At 37.4% G+C, this 21659-nt stretch overlaps 1 protein-coding gene and 1 long non-coding RNA gene across 2 annotated transcripts in view; one reads left to right on the top strand and one right to left on the bottom strand.

The window, feature by feature from the left end:
* NRCAM (neuronal cell adhesion molecule) overlaps positions 1 to 21659 on the bottom strand; it is a 133291-nt gene that overhangs the window by 62979 nt on the left and 48653 nt on the right.
* LOC122158759 lies at positions 897 to 20300 on the top strand. Its single transcript, XR_006168302.1, has 3 exons — positions 897 to 1163; positions 2930 to 3027; positions 19300 to 20300. It is a non-coding gene; the product is annotated as an uncharacterized LOC122158759 (long non-coding RNA).

Genomic DNA, 21659 nt, shown 5'->3' with positions numbered 1-21659 from the left:
TTTCTTGTGATATTCATAACACTTTAGCAGTAAAAGAATAACATGTTTCTGAAGTAGCTCACGTCACAGTGCTAATTCTGTTCTGTTACTAAGACTTTTACCAATAAAAATACACCCAGTATCGGTCTACTTATGTCCCCTGTGGCAATGGCCAACACATCTGCTGTTAGGACAGAAGCTCTTTCATACAAGTGCCAGTGCTGATACACAACCACACAGCCCCAGCACAGTGAGACCCAACCGCCTTTAGTGTAGTGTCAGTAACAGCTACTGGAGCAGCACGAGAAGGCTCTATTAGCCACCCATGTCACATCATTGATGGGCTGCTCTAGCACCAGGTGGGCTGTCACCCACATAGCAGACACAGACTTGCACAGTCTGCACCTGACCAGTCTTTTATCAGTGTTTTTTAGGGCAAATGGGGTATAAATGAAGGTGTATGGCAGTTTGAGAAACTCTTTCAGGAGTATTCTCTCCAGCATCACCCATACAGCAAGTGGGAGACAGGAGTAAGCCCCTGTCTTTCAGTTTAGACATTGTGTATCTTTTCCATACTGACAAGGAACAGGCAGTTTAGGTCCTCTTTTGTTCACTTGTTTATTGTTGTTGTTGATTTTTAAAATTTGTTTTCTCCAAATCCTTCTCCCCTTTTCTTCTGGGAGTCTTTCATGTTGTTCTTCCCTGTATCCTGTAACACTTTATAGCTGCTAAACGCAGCTCAGTAGCAAACTATGAGCACTGGGATACAGCTAAAAAGGCAAGAATGTAGGCCTTAAAAATTCCTCTCAGCGCAGTCTTATTTCAAATGTCTGCTTCAAAAGTGAAAGTGCCATATCCCAGAAGTGCCCAAAAACGCAGAGCAAAGTGTAAAGTTCAAACGTCAGTAGGTCTACCACGTAGAATCAGCCACAATCCACACTGAAATCTTGTCTTCAGAGCAGCCACTTAGAGCTGTTTTTTAAAAGACCACAGAAGGGCTGAGCTGTCCTTTTACAGTTGCCTTGCATATTCCCTGTGGACCTATACTGGATTTGGGCCTTGTGAGGATTTAAGCAGAGGAGCATTTGTTCCTAGATCCTGCTCAGATTAACGTATAAGCTGCTTTGACTGGAGCGATTACATACACGGCAGAGCAAAGCTGTGGATACCTCTCAAACAGGAAGGTAAAGCTAGTAAGCCTTGCAAGTTTAGATGCCTTCAGAGTCAAATCGGCAGCTAAATGGCATTTTGGGATTGAAATTTAAACTCAAATGTCTCCGCTTTGCTTGGGTGCCTTCTGGTGACCTAAATCCTGCACTGCATTCAGTCTTTTTCACCTTTTTTTTTTCTCCTTATTTACAACAGAAGATAGAATAGAGTATTTGAATCATGTTTTAATGTCATTTGTTTCATTAGTCCTTTCGTGTCACAAGCAAACAGCCTGCACAAATACGCACTGCCTCTTCTCCATGTACATGCATTCTGCTCTACTGCAAAACACTGGTTAAAGTGACTGAACTGAGTGTAACTTTGTAAAGCAGCTGAAGAGTGGGGGATTACATGAGATGGAGTGGAAACACAACTCACATGGGTTTAGAATAACAGTTGGGCTTGTAGTGCATTGCTAGATACAGTGATTAAGGAAAGTAAGGAGTTCAGCTTGGTTATTACATTTCCCTGTGAGTTAAAAATCTCTCAGAATGAGTGTAAGAAAACAGAGTAAGAAAACACATTTTTGTAGCTACCTGGATGTTCAAAACAGGTACCCACATTGCTGTATTATTAGAACAGCTCTTCAGGTCATGCTTTAACATCATTAGAAACACGTAAATGATGTGGATGCTCACTACATCCACTCCAGGAGGTCTTAAGTCAGACTGAACTTCAACAAGACAAGGCTTTCAGGTAGGTTCTTTCTCTCTGAAAGCTTTGAACTGAGAGAAAAGAGGTGTTTGTTGCTTGTGAGAAGTAAATATATGAATCATCAGACTGCTGCTGTAGCAACACTACGCTGTGCAAACAGAACCAGAAGGAAAACTGCAGAGTGGGCAGGAGGAAAATGCACCATCATCCCGAGCAAGGGCTGAACACAGTGCCTGCCATTCGTTCCTCATAAACATGCAAAAGGGATGCTCAGCTGAAATGCTCCCTGAAATGCTAATTTCTTTGCTCAAGAGATATGACGATGTTCTTTTTTTCTCTCTTTTTTTCTTAATTATTTTTCTTTTAAGCCAATGCAAGGGATTCAAAGAGCTTGCTTCTCAGAAGATAACGCATTCTGTGTTCCTTTGGTTAATTACATTTTTACATCCCTACAGCTAACCCCAAAAGCACTATCTGTCTAGAAGCATTCCTGCAATCCAGAGATATTCTTGTGAAAAGCTTACTGTGCAAAAGAGCAGAATCTGATTCAAAGATAGGGAAACTCCTCCCTCTGGGAAGTAGAGCAGAAATCACTAATATTAGCGTGAAATGTCAGAATAGTTATGCTAGGGAGGAGGTCACTCAGAGCAGGGACACTGCCAGAAACTGAGGACTAAGGCATTCTGTCAGATCTAAAACCCTAACAAGTACACGAACAAAGGAGGGTAAACAGCACTAAGGGAACACACTGTACAAGCTCCAGCGAGCTCCCTGGGTAAGTTTTTGGGAGATGGGGGCTGGGGACTGTGCACCTACGTGTCATATCTGTTTAGCAGGCAAAGTTAACATGCTTGCTATTTTTAATTAATTCTATTACAGGAGTTAGCTGTGAGCTTTAAATCTCTGCATGCCTTTATAAAACAAAATGAAAATTTACCAAGAGCTCAGATCCACACCCTTCAAAGCTTTAGAAATGCATCTGCCTGTTTCATGGAAAATGCTGGTAACATTAACAATGATTACAGCTGTACAGCTCGGGTCTGTCCCTGCTCTCATTCATGGTCATTCATTCTACTGCTCTTCCCAGCAGCAAGATGTGATGCCTGAACAAGCAAAGTAACTCCTCCAAACTTGCAGATACTGCCAGCGTTGAGCCATGTTTCACAACCAGGTCACCACGCTCAGGTAACCATGCTTAGGGTCACCTCTGCAGGGATGACTACTGCCCTGACAACAGCAAACAGACCAAGAACATCTGATGAATTCGGGATATTAGCACTTTTCTATATGAGTATCTCTAGTTCCTCTCATTCTCAAGTAATTTATAACATGCAAATTGCTAAATGTTTTTATCACCTTCAAGAAAAATGCTGGCTGCACCTAGCACCTGGACTCTACAAGACTAAGTAAAATAGGGAAGGTTGGCATTCAGTCTTCCATTTTTACTATCGCCTTCGTGCGTTTTTATTTTTAACATTACCTTGCAGACCTTCTAGGTCCCTGAATGCCTTTAGCTGTTAGGGACCCTACAGAAGTTTGTGGTAGAAGCACACAGCATTGTGTAAAAATGCGCTGTGAACAACGGCACAACTTTGCTGACTGCAGGTATCACCCAGGTAAAAGCTAACTTACTCAGCTGGCACTTGAGAAAGCAAAGGCATTTGATATCTACTCTCCACAACAGACACAGAAAAATAGAAAGAGCCACCGGAACGTGGGTCAGTCCTTCCTTGTTACACATTGATAGGATTTACCCCATTCTCACTGAAGAGGGCACACACACCATAGCCAGATGTATCCTCCTCCCTCTAACATTGTTAACAATAATCCTCCATTAGATGGCAGGTTGACCCAGAGAGACACAGGGTAGGTGCTGCTCTGGGCTTGGAGCTGGGGAGGGAAAGTCTGGGATGGACAACTGACACCAAAGCATGTCAATGGGAAGGGACATAGCAAACAAACAGTAGTGTCCATGGTTTCCTGGGGGAGGGGAAAGGCAAGAAAGGAAGCATTGTGCATTTAAAGGCATTAAGGTTGGAGTTCCATGTTAAAACATTACACACAGAGCCAGGTGTAGGTAAATAGAAATTCAGAGATATTCACATAAAAAACATGACACAAAAGTCATTTTCCAGCGGAGTTCAGTCAAGTCTGGAAGGCAACTGGGTCTAGAATAGACCCTGCAACAGCCCAGTGACTTGCACATGAGTACTTGTTATATCCACAGTCTCTTTTACAGGACATTCACAGTGGCAAATTATTTCATTGTAGGCTACACCTCAAAAAAATGCTGAAACAGCATTGCAGATATTTCACAGGAAGAAACAAGGAAAAGGTAAAATATCAATCTTGCTGTAATTACAGAATATTTAAAAGCACTGATACCTAGAGACTTCAAATAAGTTGTGGATCCACAGTGGATCATCGTAAGGCAAATGCCAGCAAGTTTTAAGTGCACTGAGGTACCACAGGTCTGCATCTGAGTGATGCTTCCACAGCCCTGACTGTATCTCAGAAGTAGAACTGCACAAATGATGGGTACTGTCCACACCATGTTGGTTTTCATCTGTCAGGACTATGGGCCAGCCTGATGTGAAAGTGAACATTTTTAGCTCAGGGCAGGAAAAGCACCCTAGATGAAATAATAGGAAGCAAAGGATAAATCAACGCTTCCCTTTTTATTACTTTCAACAAGAGTCATCTGTTATCTACAACTACCAAGTCTATCCCATCCATTATTATCTATTTATCTAAATACCCCAAACGATAGACCCAAAGTACTTTATTCTAGCAGGATAAGTTAGAATATCAGATACAATGCAATAACATTTATATTTTTTGGATTAATCTGTCACACTACTGGTGTTGCTCGACCAGGTCTTCCACTGGCTTCATCAGAACTTGTCCTGATTAAAAGTCTAAAGATTTGTTCTAAAACCTTTACTGCAGTTCATATTTCTATATTTTTAATTCTGCATTTCTTAGCCATTTTCTTGGATCTGCAATATCAGAGACATAAATAAAAAAAAGTAATTCCAAACATAAGTGAAGAGCTTTTTAAAGTGTGTTTTACGTTTATGTAAATGTGGACAATTTCCTGCTATTACAATGTTAAGGAATTAACACTTCTTTTAATTTATTTTTATTTTAATGTATCAAAACAACAAATACAACAACAACAAAACAACCCTGCAGCTTAATTCTCACGATAAATCTTGTATTTCTAATAGAGATTTTAAAATACCATTATCAATTACAAGGTTTCCAAGTGAGAAATGCTAACTTACATTCCCATGCTGATGTCCCTTTATTTTAAAAATATTTTATAAGTTAAGAATATTGTTACTTTTGCGATTATAAGAATCTGGAAAGGCAATTAATACTACTAAAACAACACAGTTTTAGCTGTAGTTTAACAAAGCAGCAATAGGACAAAGCCAGTAACTACATCCTGAGTGAGCTTTTTTATACAAATCATTAATTCAAACCTTCAGGGTAAAAAAAGCTCATTTATTCACTGAGAAGTTAATCTAGTTTGCATTCTAACTCAGAAATAGCATTTCCTGCATTTTTATGTGTGTACGCGATTCAATAATGAAAAAAAAAAAAAAAACTTACCCAGGACTTCATATCTATTATGTAAGAAAACATACTTTGATGTAAAAGCACACAATGTTCACAGATTCATTTGAATTGCATATCCACATTACCACAGAGAAGATAAAAGAAACTTCTTCCATACTGCCATGTTTACTACTATTTTCTTTGGCTTGTTAAAACTAATTTATCCTTTAAATCAAGATCTCAAACTACACACATGGTAAGAATAGCAATTTTTTTTTCTGTTTAAAATAAGTTCAGTGCACTTCTTCATTGTCACACCAACGGCTATTTTTCCATTCAGTGTAAACTTTCAAATTCTCTGTTTTTCCCTTATATGAATATTATGCTAAGTACAACTACTATCATCCCACAAAATTAACATTAAATAATAAATTAAAGAAAGAAAGAGTCTTCAAGGTAACAGAAAAATTGCAGCATTGCAAGAGGAAAACATGAAATCCCCAAATCACTCCAAAAAAAGCCTTTCTGAAATTCTGCTCATAGTACTACACAAAAACATTACAACTACACCACAGGACTTGCAGTCCATACTGCACACAGTAACAGCAGATTAAGTACTGCATTATTTTTTTCACACTCAAAAATGGATAAATTTAACCAAGTAAAAGTAAAGCAGCTTGTTATTTGTTTCTGACAACACATCCATGCACAGAAACAAGGCAGTATGATTTCACCTCACAACAGAATTCTCATTCTCAGGAAAACAGTTTTATAACTAAGCATTAATTATAAAACTATCAAATTACTAGCACAAACTACCTTTTTTTCTTTTTTTTTTTTCTCTCCATAATCCATATCTAGTGGATAAAACCGATTTCTCTTCAGTAAAATGGTTACATTCCACAGTAATTTCTCCAAGCACAGTTAGTAAAAAATCAATTCAGCAAATTCTGCCAGTTATAATTTTTGCACAGTTGTGATATTTCATGTGCATTTTTCACACAAGTAAAACATATGAACATTTCAGAAGGATAAGCCTCAAGAAACTATCAATGGGAGAACAAGTCCTTTAGAAAGTGAAAATAAACAAGTCTAATATTCTGAATTAGCTTTGATGACATCAAATACTTGGCTGTGCTTTATGGCTTTTATAAATTCTCTTACCCTGTGACCAATTTTTCAGTCAATCTAGTCATAGAATAACAAGGAATCAAGGCAGCTTGTTAGTCACACCCCTGGTCTTTGCACATCTTCCAATTTTAATCCTACAAAGGAAAACACAAAGAACTGCTCATTCACCTCTTGTGTAACACCTACGAGTGATACAACTGCCTTAGCATAATACTATTCTGGATTTCAACATGTGAAGAATGCAAAATTGCTATAAATCAACATTAAAGGCTAAAATGATTTTCTCAGCCATGCTAATTTGAGAGATGCCGTTGTCCACAGATTTTTAATCTTACATTGCATTGCCTTACTGCTTATACACCAGAGAAACCGTGATATAACTAAGACCAGAAAGGACTCTTTAATCTTCAATATAAAATTAAATTTTGCTGGTTTTTCAATTTATCCAGAGACTTCGCAGCACTTAAAACAGTGCTTTGTTCTATTCATTTTAATCAAATGTTATTTTAATTGGGTCTGTAAGGACTTGTAGAAACTACTGCACTAACAGGAGAAATCTTAGTTTTGATCTCCCGTTCTTAAAACTCTCAAATCAGCCATTTCTTATTCCCTCACCTTTAACTTCCCTTGAGGCATGATTCCCAAGGTTTCCACACCTTCAATTCCCATTTCAGATTATCTCAGAAGAATAATGTATCTGAAAGCAGGACTTGTGGGGGCAACTTCTGTAATTTTTTGTACAATCTATGGGAAAGAATTAAAGGCTTATGTAGTGCTCTGGGAAACCCTTCACAGGGCATGTGGACAGAGCCAGAGGAAGACAACTCTACCGAGCATGATGTTTTATGATGGTTATGAGAGCTGCTGTTGTATGCACCCAATATGAGATCAGATTACTGCAAGAAGCAAGAAATCAAGGCAGGACCTTAAGACCACCAGTTGGGAATGTATGCCTTTTCTCCCTCCCCCTGGTCTAAGCATCTTCCCTTATTGAAGGCAGACAGCTGCTGTCTTTTCTTTCTTCCTGAAAGTTGTAAGCTAACTGGATGCCTCCAGACTGGAGGAAGAAATGCTTTCAATGCTGCTGAGAGAGCAGCCACCTATGAAGGAGGGATATGAGAAAAAAGGCAATTGAGGAAGAACTCAATCAGACCTTAACTAAGAACTATCCATTCCGTATGCAGGCAGAGGCTTTGACTTATGGTTTTTCTTTGCAATAAAATACTAAATCAATAATAAAAATACCCTCTTAGAGAGGGACATTTTGACAGCTGAGACTGGCTGATAACAGCTGGAGACAAAATTGAAGCTCTCCTCTCCCACTTATTCTCTCCTTCTGTAGGAGTACATTGACTCAAACTGTTTCACTGCAAAGATTTAGTAGTTTACTGTTTTCTAGCCTAAAAGATAAATCAGTTCATAATTATATTCCACAATTAAGTTGGCTTCAATTTGTGCAGACAACAGTTAGACTGAATTCGTTCATCATCAGAAAAAAAATCTGAAGTAGAAAATCAACTTGCATCTGTGAGTGCATAAAAACAACGTTGATAGATAGGCATTAAAAGTCTCAAGGACTGAAGTAGTTTTTAGGGGGGCTGTTCCAGGGTTTTTTTAGACTTAAATTTTTTTTATGGGATTCTTTTGGTATTTTTTTCATTTGAGTTTCCGAAACACATGTTTCACACTACATTTTTGATGGAATTGGATCATGCTTATGAATGGGGTTATGACATGTTGGCTGCCTGTGGAGCATTCATAGGACACAATAACAAAGAAAACACTTGCAGGATTCCTCTCCCAGATGGGAAAAGAATAAAACAAGCAGTGATATATTTAGGACATATCAATACAGCATAGGAAGACTTTTCCCATAAATACCAATATCAGAAAAGGAAAGATTTTGTGCCTTCTTCAAGATGTACACCTTCACGTCCGGGGATTTTTAATCAAGAGTGGAACACAAGGACAACTCACCTGTTTGCATCCCTTATTATTTAATGAAAAGTTTTACAGGCTTTGTAATGCATTACAGGGAATGCCATTTATAAGTTTGTAATTGGTTCTGTAATGGGAGCTTGTTGCTGTAAAAAGAGATTGTCTGGAAGCACCCTTTACAAAACTGTAGCAAACGTAAAGACAAAGTAAGACCTTTTCCCACTCTCCTCTAATCTTGGTATTAGGTTCCCAGCATTAGGCTGGGTACAACAAATTACATGTGTTTCAACACATAACGCTTGCTGCAGGGCAGTTGCCATGTAAGATAATAAAATTTCTGCTTAATTAAACCACATTCCTTTCTTCCTCATCAGCTTAAAATCTTGGCTGTTTTTAATACTACAAGATATATTCACATAAGTATATGCTGGGAAAAGTATGATATACCCATTGTTTAATACAAAAAACCAGAATTTCCAGACATAGAGCCAACAGCTGACATGACTGAGACGCTCTGAACTTCAAATGTGTGCTTTCTCACATGTTTAATCACAGAAGGTTTACCTAAGTCACTGCACTGGTTTAGCAGAAATACTGAATGTCATGAGGAAACATAGAAAGAAGAAAAGAATCAAAGATTCAAAGAGGATAGAAAAATAGTTTAAATACTGTTTAAAACTGAAGCAATTATAATGCATTTAGCACAGGCGCCTTGATGTAAAAAAACAACCAATGAAATCTTAGTTGAGAAAAAAATGTGATTAAATCTGAACTTGACTGCTGAGTAAAAAATGGAGTTAGCCATACAATTCTCACAGCTACTATGAAAGCATTAAGAGAACAGAATATAAAAGTGTTTTGTTCTTTTCTGCCAACAATTGAATCCGCAGCCTCCCAATCATCAAAGTACTTTATTTGAGGGTGCATTTAAGTTCCTCTATCTTCTACATATCCTACACACCTGCAGGTATAAAAACGGAGATTCACGTAGACTAGAAACAACTACTTTCTTTAAAGTCATACTTCTCTGCTTTGCAGGGAAATGTCAGAGCATTACAGAGTTAGCTGAACTCCACAAATTAAAAAGAAACTGGAGAGGAGAAGAAGAGAAATCAGGACTATACATTCAATGGCCACGCTTCCTTTTTTGTGAAAGTGGTTCCTACAACTCTCCAATATTGCCTTTCAACTGAGTGGAAAAGTTGGTACTCAAATTACAGTGGATTTTCATACTTGATTTGCTCTGAACTAATTACAAGAAGATACAGAAAAATCTGGAGCTCTTTTTTCTGTGCCTCACCGCAACCTTCTACCCTCTCTCCTTGCATTTGATTTAAGAATTCTACCAATCTCATGTGCATCGATACAAGATAAAAGAAACCTAGGTAAGAAAAGATTAGGTTCTGATCTGACAGAAATCACCCACAAAAGATAACCTCTTTTGGATGACAAACTGAAATTAAATGAATTGAAACATCACTTTATAACCGTATTCTCAGTAAAATGGATCTGAGCTCAGCCAATGCCTTACTGAAGTATTCCCATCACTCAAAGTTGACTACATTCCCAGCTGAAGCACTGGTGAAGAACAGTCTGCAAAGCCAAGGAAAATGAGTAGAGTCAAGGAAAAGACTAAAAGCACTGTCAATACAGAATAATACAGGAAATGTTGATTTTGGCATGAGTGTTGTCTAAGAGGCATCTTAGTAGGTTATCCCAATAAAAAATATATTTTTAATGTATCTCTATATGAGAGTGTATTGTTAAAAATAAATCAGAAGCTGCTTTTTTTTTTTTTTCTTCCCCCTTTCCTCTCTCTCTCTCCTCAAAGCTGTATAAACTTATCAGGCAGCATCCTAACTTAGAAGATCACTTCCTTGCTTTCCTAACTTAGAAGATCACTTCCTTGCTTTCAGAAAGGGGCACGTTTTAGGTAGTAACACTTTTCAGCCTACGTTAAAGCTTCTTCCTCCCTTTCAGCATGGTTGTCAGCTTCAACTGATTCAGTTCTCATCAACGTGAGCAAGCACACATACAAATTAGTCTTATATTAAATTTGAAGGAACTCTGTTTTTGCGTGTTTCATTTGAATGGAAAAACATTTTGAGTGGAAGGATGCTTATCTCTTTAACTTTGTTACAAAGAGCAGCAGAGAAGGATGACAGCATCAAAATGGCAATAAATAATCTTTTTTGTTCTCTAAAGGTAGTCAGCTTCTTAAAAATGAAACAACAGTGGTGTTACTAACATTTATGGAAGATTGTTGACAAATACCTGAAATTTTGCAGGAAGTATTCTACTGAACCAGTTCTAGTTTAAAAGATGCTTTACACAGAAATTCATGATTAAATTCTTCAGACGTGGTTTTATTTAATAAAGAATTTAATGAAAAAGACATTAACCTTTTCTGATGAACAAAGGTGTGATTTTTTAACAGAGACGAATGCACTGCTTTGGTAGTGAGAGTAGGTAGATTCTTTCCTTCTGCTGCTTGACTTAGATTAAGTGCTGCAGCAGGCATCTATATAACAGGAACTTTCTACTGTTCCCAGAAAGCTTGTCTATCCTTTTTCCAGCCTCTTGTGACTTGTTTTAAAAGAAATTATATAATAAACATTTCTAAACAATACACAAATCTTATTTTTATTGTATTTTGACAGGCAGAGTACATAATTTCTTTTTTCACTTTGCCAATAGATTAGTTCAGTTTAAATTGTCTGTACACAGTCAGCAAAAAGTCTAGAATAAATTTTGATATGAGAAGGATGTATCCTCTTTCAAAATATTTTTTCCTTTTTAAAGCACAGTTGTTTTGGTGGCATATCAAAAATAAATGAATATACTGACAACTGAGTGGAGGACACATTTAAAAAAATGCTTTCTCTTTCTGTAGCTAAACATATGATAGGTTTTTGCAGAAATGTTTTTCGTGAACAACACTTTACAGAAATTCAGCAAAATCAATTATACTCCAAACTTTTAGAAGGCAAAAGCCCATGAACTGTAATTATTTTAGAAACTAAGTGGCCATCAACATTTTTATATCCAGTCTTTGTTTCTTTGTTCTGGTTCTGTACACTGTTCTTATCTATTCTTTCTGAAGTATTAAAAGGCTTTAGAAACTGCTGATACCCAGTCGTTTACTCTTTAGTGAAGTCAGAAAGCTTTACAACATTACCAGACCACAGCACATATCAAAAGACACTTAAGCTACTGCAAAACAGGGCCCCTGATGCCAGACAGATGACATTACTGAGCCATCACAGTGCTCATATCTGCTAATTTTTAGAAGATTCACAAGACTTCATGAATCCAAAAACAAAAATCTCTGTGGAATAAATGTGAGATGATATATTCTTCAGTGTAAAGTATCTAATAACATTTCTGCTATGGAATCCATAAATGCTACAGAGATTGGTAATTTAATAAGAACTTGAAAATGTTGATGCTCCATAGGTACTTTTCCAAACACAGTAGTTTTTTCTTTTTTTTTTTTTTTCCCCCCCCCCACAAAGGACTTACATGGATTGCAAAACAAAAGAAAAAGCATAATCTTTTTGGAGAATCCTTATGTTACAAACTTTAGATTTCATCTCTTTTAACAGTGAGGCTATGTAATCCATGGTGTTTAATTAACAGTCTGAAATCCCCTGCTACTGAAAACAAAGTGATACCAAAAGCATTTTTTTCCCTCTGATGACAGTGTCAATACAACCCAAACTATTTCATTACCCATCATAAGATTAATGAGATTTTAGGTTAGCTGTGTTCAAAACTGATGTTACTCTTCTTGCCTCTGCTTATTAAGTTTGTTTTCAAAACTTTTAGTTTTCCATCCCTGGGCTTATGAACGCTAACAATGTTCCCCAAGTGCCCAAATCCACATGACAAAAACAGAGTTATTATCCCCAACTTTTCAGGAACTTATATTGCCTTCTGGTCCACCACTACAGGCTTGTGCCCAGTTTATTTTTATCTCATCACTAACATACTACATGTAAGCTTATGGACAGTGCTGATCCTTTTCCAGCTAAGTTCAATAAAGGAATTGTCAAGACTTAAACAGGTTAAAGATCAAATTTGCAATTTGGAAGGAAGTCAGCATCTATTGGCCAGGAGAAAGGTAGACAGGCTGATTGGCATTAAGTTCTACGGAGTGCTCAGCTCTCTGAAAAAGACATCAGCTACATGCTAAGTTAAGAAGTCACATATTAGAAAGCTACAGTTACACCAACACAGTACAGTGTGCCCCTTTAGTCATTTTCTACTGTGAATGAATGGAAAAGGATGATGGCACCTGAAAAAGCAATGACTTCAGGACTGCTTTTTAGTGATAAGAGCCATGTGTGTTCATTATGCAAAGTATTACACAGTGTGTCACAGACGGCTTCTCATATTCCCTCATGGGCACCCTTCTTACATGGAAATATTGTTGAAAAACACATAAACATCTTTGTGTGGGTCTCTGTGGGTCTTCCTTCTACACTGACTCATACAGATTGAAAGAGCTTTACAAAAATCAACTGAGAAAGTAGATTTTGCAATTAAAAGCTTATTCTATCAATTTTCAAACACTCACTACAACGTGAAGAGAATGTTGTCTTAACACAGATGGTCTATGGCAATGGACAATATCCCAGTCACAGTAAGGTCAACAGGAACACTGCTGCTGAGATCAGTTTGACAGGATTGTATTCAAACACATTTCCTGAATTGAATAAGGGTTGGAAACAAGTACCATCAGAGCTGCAGACTCAACTACAAAGCGAGTGCCTCCTGGAAACAAAATGGAGGTCAAGCCATACTAATGTGCTTTAAAGAGACCATTTTCATGACATCTGTGTGAAGAGCAGGGCGCAGCAGACTGCCTTCTAGCCAAGGTGCCACACACCCATCTGGCAGAGCCCTGGGAAATGGCTGTCACACACAAGGCACATCACTGGGCTGCTGGACTGAACAGACAAGTAAGGCAGCCGTGAATGACAGAGATAAATGCTGACATCTATCAAGGTACAAACGCGCATACACCATATACTGACCTTGCAGTCTAGTTGTGTCCTATACAAGGTTCTTTGTAACTTTTGTCTCGCTTGTCTATGTAAAATCCTTTCCTAAGATGCCCTGCAGCCCTGAAGGCAAGGTCTGTGGCCTACACTGAGACCTCCACTGAGGGTGCTGCAATTGTTCTCATGATCTGTGACTCAACATCTGCAATATTTGATGAGTTATATTCTTTGAGGGAAGAAAACGTTTTTTCATTTTCACTGGAAGCTTACTACTAGCTGAGAGCCAACCAATGCTGGGATCACTCAATGATAAATATGACAATACACAAGTTGAGAATTTCAAACACCATACACACAAGCCACAGCCTCTATTTGAAGAACTAAGATCAAAATGAGACACAAAAGAGAAGGGCTTCCCAACTCATACGCATTTCCTACGTGGACTGGATATTTATGTTCCCTATTACACTGAACACAAAATAGGCAGATGTTTGTGCACAGTGTTCACAACAGCCTCAGTGAAGAAATGCCTATCAAAAACAAAGGAAATCAATGAAAAATTAATTCTTTCTCATGGGAATTTTAAGTACTGTTATATTAGCATAAAACCAGAAATCAGAGCTGAAAACCTCTTGTGCAGCTATGATACCATGGCATGATAGCTTGGTTGAGAGCAGAAGAAGGAAGTGGCAATATTGTGTTCAGAAGTGTGGTAATGCAAGAAATAGGTAGAAACTTGTATTCCAGGATTTTCTGTTTCTTTGATTTGTCCAAGTTTATGCTAACAAAGTGCCATAATCACAAGACTCCAACCAATTTGTTTTTCCTGAAGCTGAACCATTATGCAATTAAGGAAATGTAAGTATCTGCATCTACAAATTACATTCAGCAAAGAATAATAGCATGGTATCTTCAAAAATCTAGCTCTCTCTTTGTGTTTGGCTGCCCTCCAGAAGAAGACCAATACTCTGATGGAATACTTGATGCTTCGTGGAAGCTGCTTCCAATTATCAGACTGTTGAGCCCTACTCAGCAAACAGCAGATTCTGCTACAGAGTGTTTGTGAAAAATTAAATTAACCATTCTTCTTGGAACTTTCAAGTAAAACAAATAGTTTTATCAACAGGTATATATTTGTTCAGTTTGAAATGGCACAATAAAGAAAGCTTTCTTGTGGCTCTTCTCCTTTTACACATTACAGGAAAGCTTTCACATCAAGACAATTGCATAAAATCCTCTCCCACTCCATCAGTCTTTCCAGCCTCTCAGAAGATAAGGCTTTAAATTAATAAATAGATCTCATTTCAGTTTCAAGACGCATTATCTAAATGTTACAGTAATGCTGGGAAAAGGAAAGGATGGAGATGGCTGTTTCAGTCAGTATAATACATTTGATTGTGGTAAACCTTTATACGTCCTACAGAAACAGTAATTCTAAGATATATTTTTCAGAATACATAGGCTAAACCTTTCCCATTTTTATTTCCACATACCTGTGCTCTAGCAGCTTCACACAGGTTATTGGCATGATTATTGCAACAGCAGTATAAAGAATCAAGCTCTTAATATACTTTTCATAACTAACTTTTGGAAAAACAGTGAACAAGTCCATTAAAGGACTACTAGTTGTTTTCAAAAGAACAGGTGCGGATCTGTTTCCTTCTAGTTTAAGCATGAATTATTTACTGTTTTTTTGTAACTGTACCAAAAAATGAGTCAAACAAAATGCCCCAGCAGCTTTCCAAATTTGTGTTAATTTTCAACTAATTGAACAAAGCAAACTTTTGCAATGAGCAAATCAATTTTAAAAAAGCTTCAGATTAAAAACCTTAGTGTGCAAAGAATTAATAGTAGCATAATATATGGAACTTTCAATATCACAACTATATTTCACCGTAGCAATTGTTTTGGGGAAGCTGTAAAGAAAGAAATACACTTCAATTATTAACTTAGAAAAATAATTCTTCTATGGTTCTCTTAGAATTCCACCTCCACTTTTAACATCTTCCAGCATTTCTTTCCAAGATTTTTTATATAGTAATATGTAGAACTCATGAACATTTCACTAACCAAAGCTTTGTTGTAGCGCATCTAGAACTCCTGATTGGTTGAGGAACATTTGGAAAACATCTCATTGTTTCAGTGTTTTCCAGTTACCAAAGAATAAAAGGAATAGAAAGAAGTCCCAAGGACACCAAAATGCTACCTTTAATCTTTCCATAGAAAATACTATGCAACTAATGCTACTCTTTAACTCTGTGAACTAATTTGAAGAACAGTGGCCATTTTACTCCATGTTACCATCCACTACATGGCTCAATCCCAGTTTTACAGCTGCTTGATAGATATTAACAAGCAGAAGAATCCAGTCTTTCTGCAGTCTTCTCTTATAGATGTGAAGAAGCTTCAACTCTATGGCCTGAAAGCTGCCGTTTCATTAAGTGGACTGGAGAAACTTGCCTGAACAATCTCAGACTAGGAGGAAAATAGAACAGTTGGTGGTAGGTTATGTAAAAATACCTACAGGGCTTACATGATCCTTGTAAAATTTCTCTCTTTTTTTCTCCAGCTGGGAAACATCCATTCTTTCCAGACAAGCATCCATTTTTCCTTTGAAGTACTACCTGTGAATTTAATTGCCCAGAAAACCGTCAACAAAGCTTTCAAGCTATAGACCAGCCCTGAGAGATTCCATGGGAAAGGAGCAAAGAGCCTGTAAGACGTGTTCACCTTTTACAGCAAAGCTGCTCTACAGGCCTCTGTCCATAAAATTAATTTTGGACTGGACTATGGTCATTAAGGAAAATACAGATGCATGCAAGCAGCTAGCAGTTCTCACTGAATCCAGTCTAAAGTTACATCAGAGAAACACTTGAGAATCAGGATTCAGTTTATTCAGATAATTAATGGATCAAGCTACATAAGCACAGCAACTCAAAATATTTCATATTTGAAAACATACTTACACAATTTAAACATCTACATTATTCAGCCTTTACTACACAGTTCTTTTATTTTTGGCAGGTTCTTTAACTGCTTACCATATGTTTCAAGTTGTCAAGATTCAAATGAAGACAACATTAAAAATATAGTGGAGTAGGACCTGACATGGTATGAATAATCTATTCAAATTTTCAAGTTTGGAAACAATTCTACAACAAAAGCACTTACACTAGAATATAGACTTAATCATGCTTGACACATTCCCTTATGAATATTTTAGTGAATACTCTTAAAACTGCAATTCAGAAAAAACAGGATTTATGAACACCAGAGATGTTTACAGAGATGTTATCACGGTGTTTGAAAATACTGTTATGAAGGGCTAACCTTAACTGTTATCTCACTTTTACTCATAGGTAAGCTTTTTGCAAGCAAACTCATACTTTAAAACAAACAAAACATATTGCTTCAAATATTTTATTTCAGACTCTTCATACAACTTATTATTTCACTGCTTTTCTTATTTCAGTGAGAAGCTTCTCCCACTCCGTACTTTGTAACCTTGGTAGCTACTTAAGCATGTCCTAGCAACACAGCAGCTAGAAAAGCACAGAAAAAAACCAGAGCAGCACAAGAGCAGCAGACAGTAAAAGATCTACAAATATGGTGAATAATTTAAGAGAAACAATGAAATTGTCTCCAAATTCTTCATCATTTTTGAAAATAATGAAAAATATATTTCTGATATTTCTCTGCTCTGCACTGGTGAAACTTGACTTGGAGTAGGACATCCAGATGTGGAGTCTTCAGTACAGGAGAGATGTGGATCTATTGGAGTGCATCCAGAGGGCAGCCACAAAAATTGGTTGAAACAGCTCTCCCACAGGGAGAGGCTGAGATAGCTGGGGCTGTTCAGCCTGAAGAAGATAAGGTTCTGGGGACACCTGAGGATATCCTTTCAGTATATAAAGGAGTTCTATTAGAAGGAAGAGGACAGACTCTTTAGCATGGTCTGTTGTGACAGGACAAGGGATATGGTTTCAAGCTGCAAGAAGGAAAAATGGGGTTAATATTGGATATAACTAAGAAGTTCTTTCCAATAAGGGTGGTGAGGCACTGGAACAGGTCACCCAGAGAGGTTGTAGAGTCTCCTTCTATGGAGAAATACAAGACCGGTGTGGATGTCTACGTGTGTGACCTACTGTAGGGAACATGCTTTAGCAGGGGAGTTGGACTCAATGATCTCGTGTTCCCTTCCAACCCCAAAACAGTTCTACGGTTCTGTTTTGGACGTCCCACCCCTGGAGACATTCAGATCAGGCTGGGGCTCTGAGTAACCTGATCTAACTCTAGAAGTTCTTGTTTATTGTAGGGGAGTTGTACTAGATGACTTTTAAGGGTCTCTTCCAACTCAAACAATTCTTTGAGGAAAAACCAATTAGATTTACTTAAATATTTATACATTCATATAACCAAGTCTAAACAGGAGCCAAAGATGGCTCAGAAACTGACTCACTTCAGGACTAGGAGAGGCTGGTATCCACTAATAATTATCACATGCATACAGCAGTCACTGATCCAAAGCATGTTTCACATGCCAACAAAGGCAAGAAGCCCATGCTATGACTATGAAGGATGCAGCGAAGGAAAAGAGGAGAGACACAGTATGAACATGAAGGTCAGGCAATTCCACTGATCCATCGCTGACTGGGTTCCCAATGTTCCACTGGCACGCAGACACTTTAAACTATTTAATATTCACAGAAATTTTGTGGCTCCAAGATCTCTCTCTCATGCATACACACAGACACACGCTCACAGAACACATGCACATGCAGTGAAATGTGTTGTTCACAGCAAAGAGACTCTATAAGCCCTTGGCAACTATCCCTTCCTTGCAGGCATAAAGTTTATTAAGGAGAATCTCTGTTGGAGTATGCTTACATAGAAACCAAAACTATACACATACATTGAGCACATTATTAGTTCTTGCACATATAAGATCTATGGGTCTACACACCACTCCACAAATCATATCTAATGTAGCATGGTTCCGAAATGGAAGACCCACTCGTATGAGACACAAAACAAGATTCTCAAAGCATAAGTTTTAATACATTCAAAGAAGCATAAATTTCGATTTTTTTAATTTTAATGAATAAAAAAATCTAGTACATACATACTAGAAAAATGTAATGGCTATGGGTTGTTACTGCATTTTGTAATTTAAAAATTACTCCATCACTGACAAGCACCTCTGATTGGTTTCCTTCGCCATCTGCCCTCAGTTAGGCTCTTGCATTACTGTATGCAGCACAATGGGGTAGCAAGAGATAAAAACTCCACAGATGCACTGAGCCAGGGTATAAATGAGAGAAAGAAAACTATTCACTGAAAATACTGCATGTTTGAGAGATTGTACATGAAAGGAATCCTTAACAGCAAAGAATGAACTGGAAATCTGGAAACAAAACATCATCTTTCTATCATAATGAGAGACCAAGGAAAGGCTCACGGTTACTGATCATAGCACAAACGAATATGAAATAATGTCTAAACAGCTCACATAACTGATGTACAGTGTCTTGCTGCAAACAGATAACTCTCCAATCTCCCAATCCATAGATTATGCTGATGTTGCTAGGATTATAGTTTTCATTTTGTTTTTTAAATCCTATTTTAGAAAGCAGACTCAGCTACGAGAATGCTATTGAAGCTGAATTAATGGAAGTTTGGTTTGAGTTGCTTGCAGACACACATGTGATTAGTCATCTGGAGGGAAAAAGGCAGTAGGGGAGGAGGTAGGATGCACTAACACTGTTTCTTTGGATGACAAGAAGGAGCAAGATACACTAAAACTGCTTTTTTCTCTTAGCCTCCTCAGGCACCTGATCGTAAACAGCCCAGATTGGAGAACTGCGGAAGAAAACAGCCCTGTCTACAACTGACCTGAGATCATGCACAAGACTCCTCCTCTGAGGACAGTAATTAGGCAGCTAATCAATTCTAGGAGATGTACATACATCGTGTTGGCAGAAGTTCAGGGCATGAGCTTCCATACCAATATTTGGTTACTCAACGTTTCTGTGTGTTTTAGAAGGTTCATTCCACCAAGAATGATCTGAAGCTCAGGAAATGTAACACACTGGATCACAATGTAACACAATGGATCCTAGCAATGGACCAATATATTTTTGAGGAGACAGCACAAGAAAACATCGTCCAGGATTTGAAGACTAGCAAAGCCACGATTAAAGCTCATTCAAAGGAGCAATTACTATTACTTTCAGCAGTCAGTGGTCTTCTATCCATTCTGTGCCTTAAAGGAGATTTGGGGGAAGGAATCAAAAGATGGGGGAAGTTATTTATAGCCCTGTACTTGTCTTTATTCCTTCTAAGTTAAGCACAGATCAAGATTTGCTATCCCATTGCAACCCTGCCTTCTTAGAAATAAATTCATACATTCCAGGTAAGAGGCACCTGGAATCATCTACTACCAATTTTGAACACTGATAACACGAACGTTTTGTTTTAGAGATAAACAAAATGAAATAATGCAAAAATTATTCCGGAGCTTTAAAGCTGTTAGATTATGATTTCCTTGAAATAATTAGTGCAAAATTAATACCAACAGTGTTATACTGTACCAGACACTTTAATATTCATAGTTATTTAGACATAATGCACTCCTGTCACAAAAGCCTAGAAAAATATTCAGATAATTAAGGGCGATCTGTATTCCTCTGCAAAAATACATCATCTTTCAACAAAGGCTAAAGCCCTCCAGATATTAAAATGCATAACATTTGCTGCCTTTACTCATTATAATTACATTTTATTAATGCATAAATCTATTCAGATTATCCATTAATATCATCTGCCCATTATGCTTAATAACTCTTCTATAAATTTATAATAAAACAAGAAACTGCATCTTCTTTTACTCTATTATTGCAGATAGTGATTAAAAATAGTGACTTAGAAAACAATTTATCCCTTTCCATATTGAACTGTTGTCCTCTGCTCTTTTTATCCCTCTGTAATCCATTCCATTGGTCTTTTATCAACTGATTTTGTAAGCTCATCTTCTGTGTTGCGGAGCACCGTACTATTTTCCTTAAATTTCAATTAATAAAATCCTTTATTTCAGTTTCTTTATTACATCATACCCTTGTAAATATAAACATGGCCTTATGCAGTAGCAAACTATTCTATAACAAATTCAGCACTGCCAAGCTTTCCACATGACAGACCCAGGTAAAAAAAAATTCAGGTTTTTTTTTCTCTTTTTTTTTTTTTCCTTTTTTTGTCTTGGTATAACACTGCAGTCTCTTTCAATACTGTGTTTCTTTGCCTATGTCTCATGCTAACATGTTTCTTAAAATATCTATTAAAATTGGACTTTGTACAAATACATGTAACGGTTGCCTAGCAATACCTTAGTGTTTTTATAAACTATCAAGTCAGGGCAGTGCTAAAGCCATTGTGCATTCCCAATATCAATCCCTAAAGTCACAGGGAATTGAAACAGAAGACTGAAAGCAGCATTGCTCTCTGTCTGGCAAACAAAAAGGAAAAGAATGTGGATGAATGTTTTACAAGACTCTAGGCCTCATGAATAAGAGGTCCTGTCAAGTACAAACTTGGTCAAGGCATGGTAACAAAAAGCTTAAGTCTGGATACTTCTTTTTCACCTTAGGCTGCACCAGCAGGTTATAACAATCCCGCCTTCGGATGTGATCATTTTTTGTTAGGCTTAATGTAACTCAGTGGACTTCTAGGTGTGCCTAGACAGATTATAAATTTATCAGCTAGCTTGCCTTACTTTTATTACTGTATTTCAAGTGTAACTCAAATTTTTACCCTTCTCTCCTAGGAAAAAAATAGCACTCTATCTACTATGAAACCTCTTTGTAGACAAATTCCTCTTTCAGGAATACAGGACAAAGACGTTATTCCAGTCTGTAATCAATTCAGCCATACAATATCTACCAGTAAATTAAAAGAAATGCAGTAACTGAGATATGGGTGCCTCTTACACCGACAGCAGAAGTAACATTTTCCTATTAATGCCCCCAGCAAATAAGATGTGCTTTGAAAAGAGACTGCTGTTCCTATGGAGACAACAAAACAAAACAAAACCACACACCTATATGCATGCTCACATTGCATCCTCAATATCTAAACTGGTAGTCCATCAGATTGTTTTTATAACAGATGCTCCTTTTATGTTCT

This window comes from Centrocercus urophasianus, unplaced genomic scaffold, assembly GCF_019232065.1.
Source record: "Centrocercus urophasianus isolate 14NV4802_14NV808 unplaced genomic scaffold, USGS_Curo_1.0 seq_15, whole genome shotgun sequence".
In the NCBI taxonomy this organism is placed as follows: domain Eukaryota; kingdom Metazoa; phylum Chordata; class Aves; order Galliformes; family Phasianidae; genus Centrocercus; species Centrocercus urophasianus.
The sequence above is the reverse complement of the archived record's forward strand: the minus strand, read 5'-3'. Positions and strand labels throughout refer to the sequence as shown.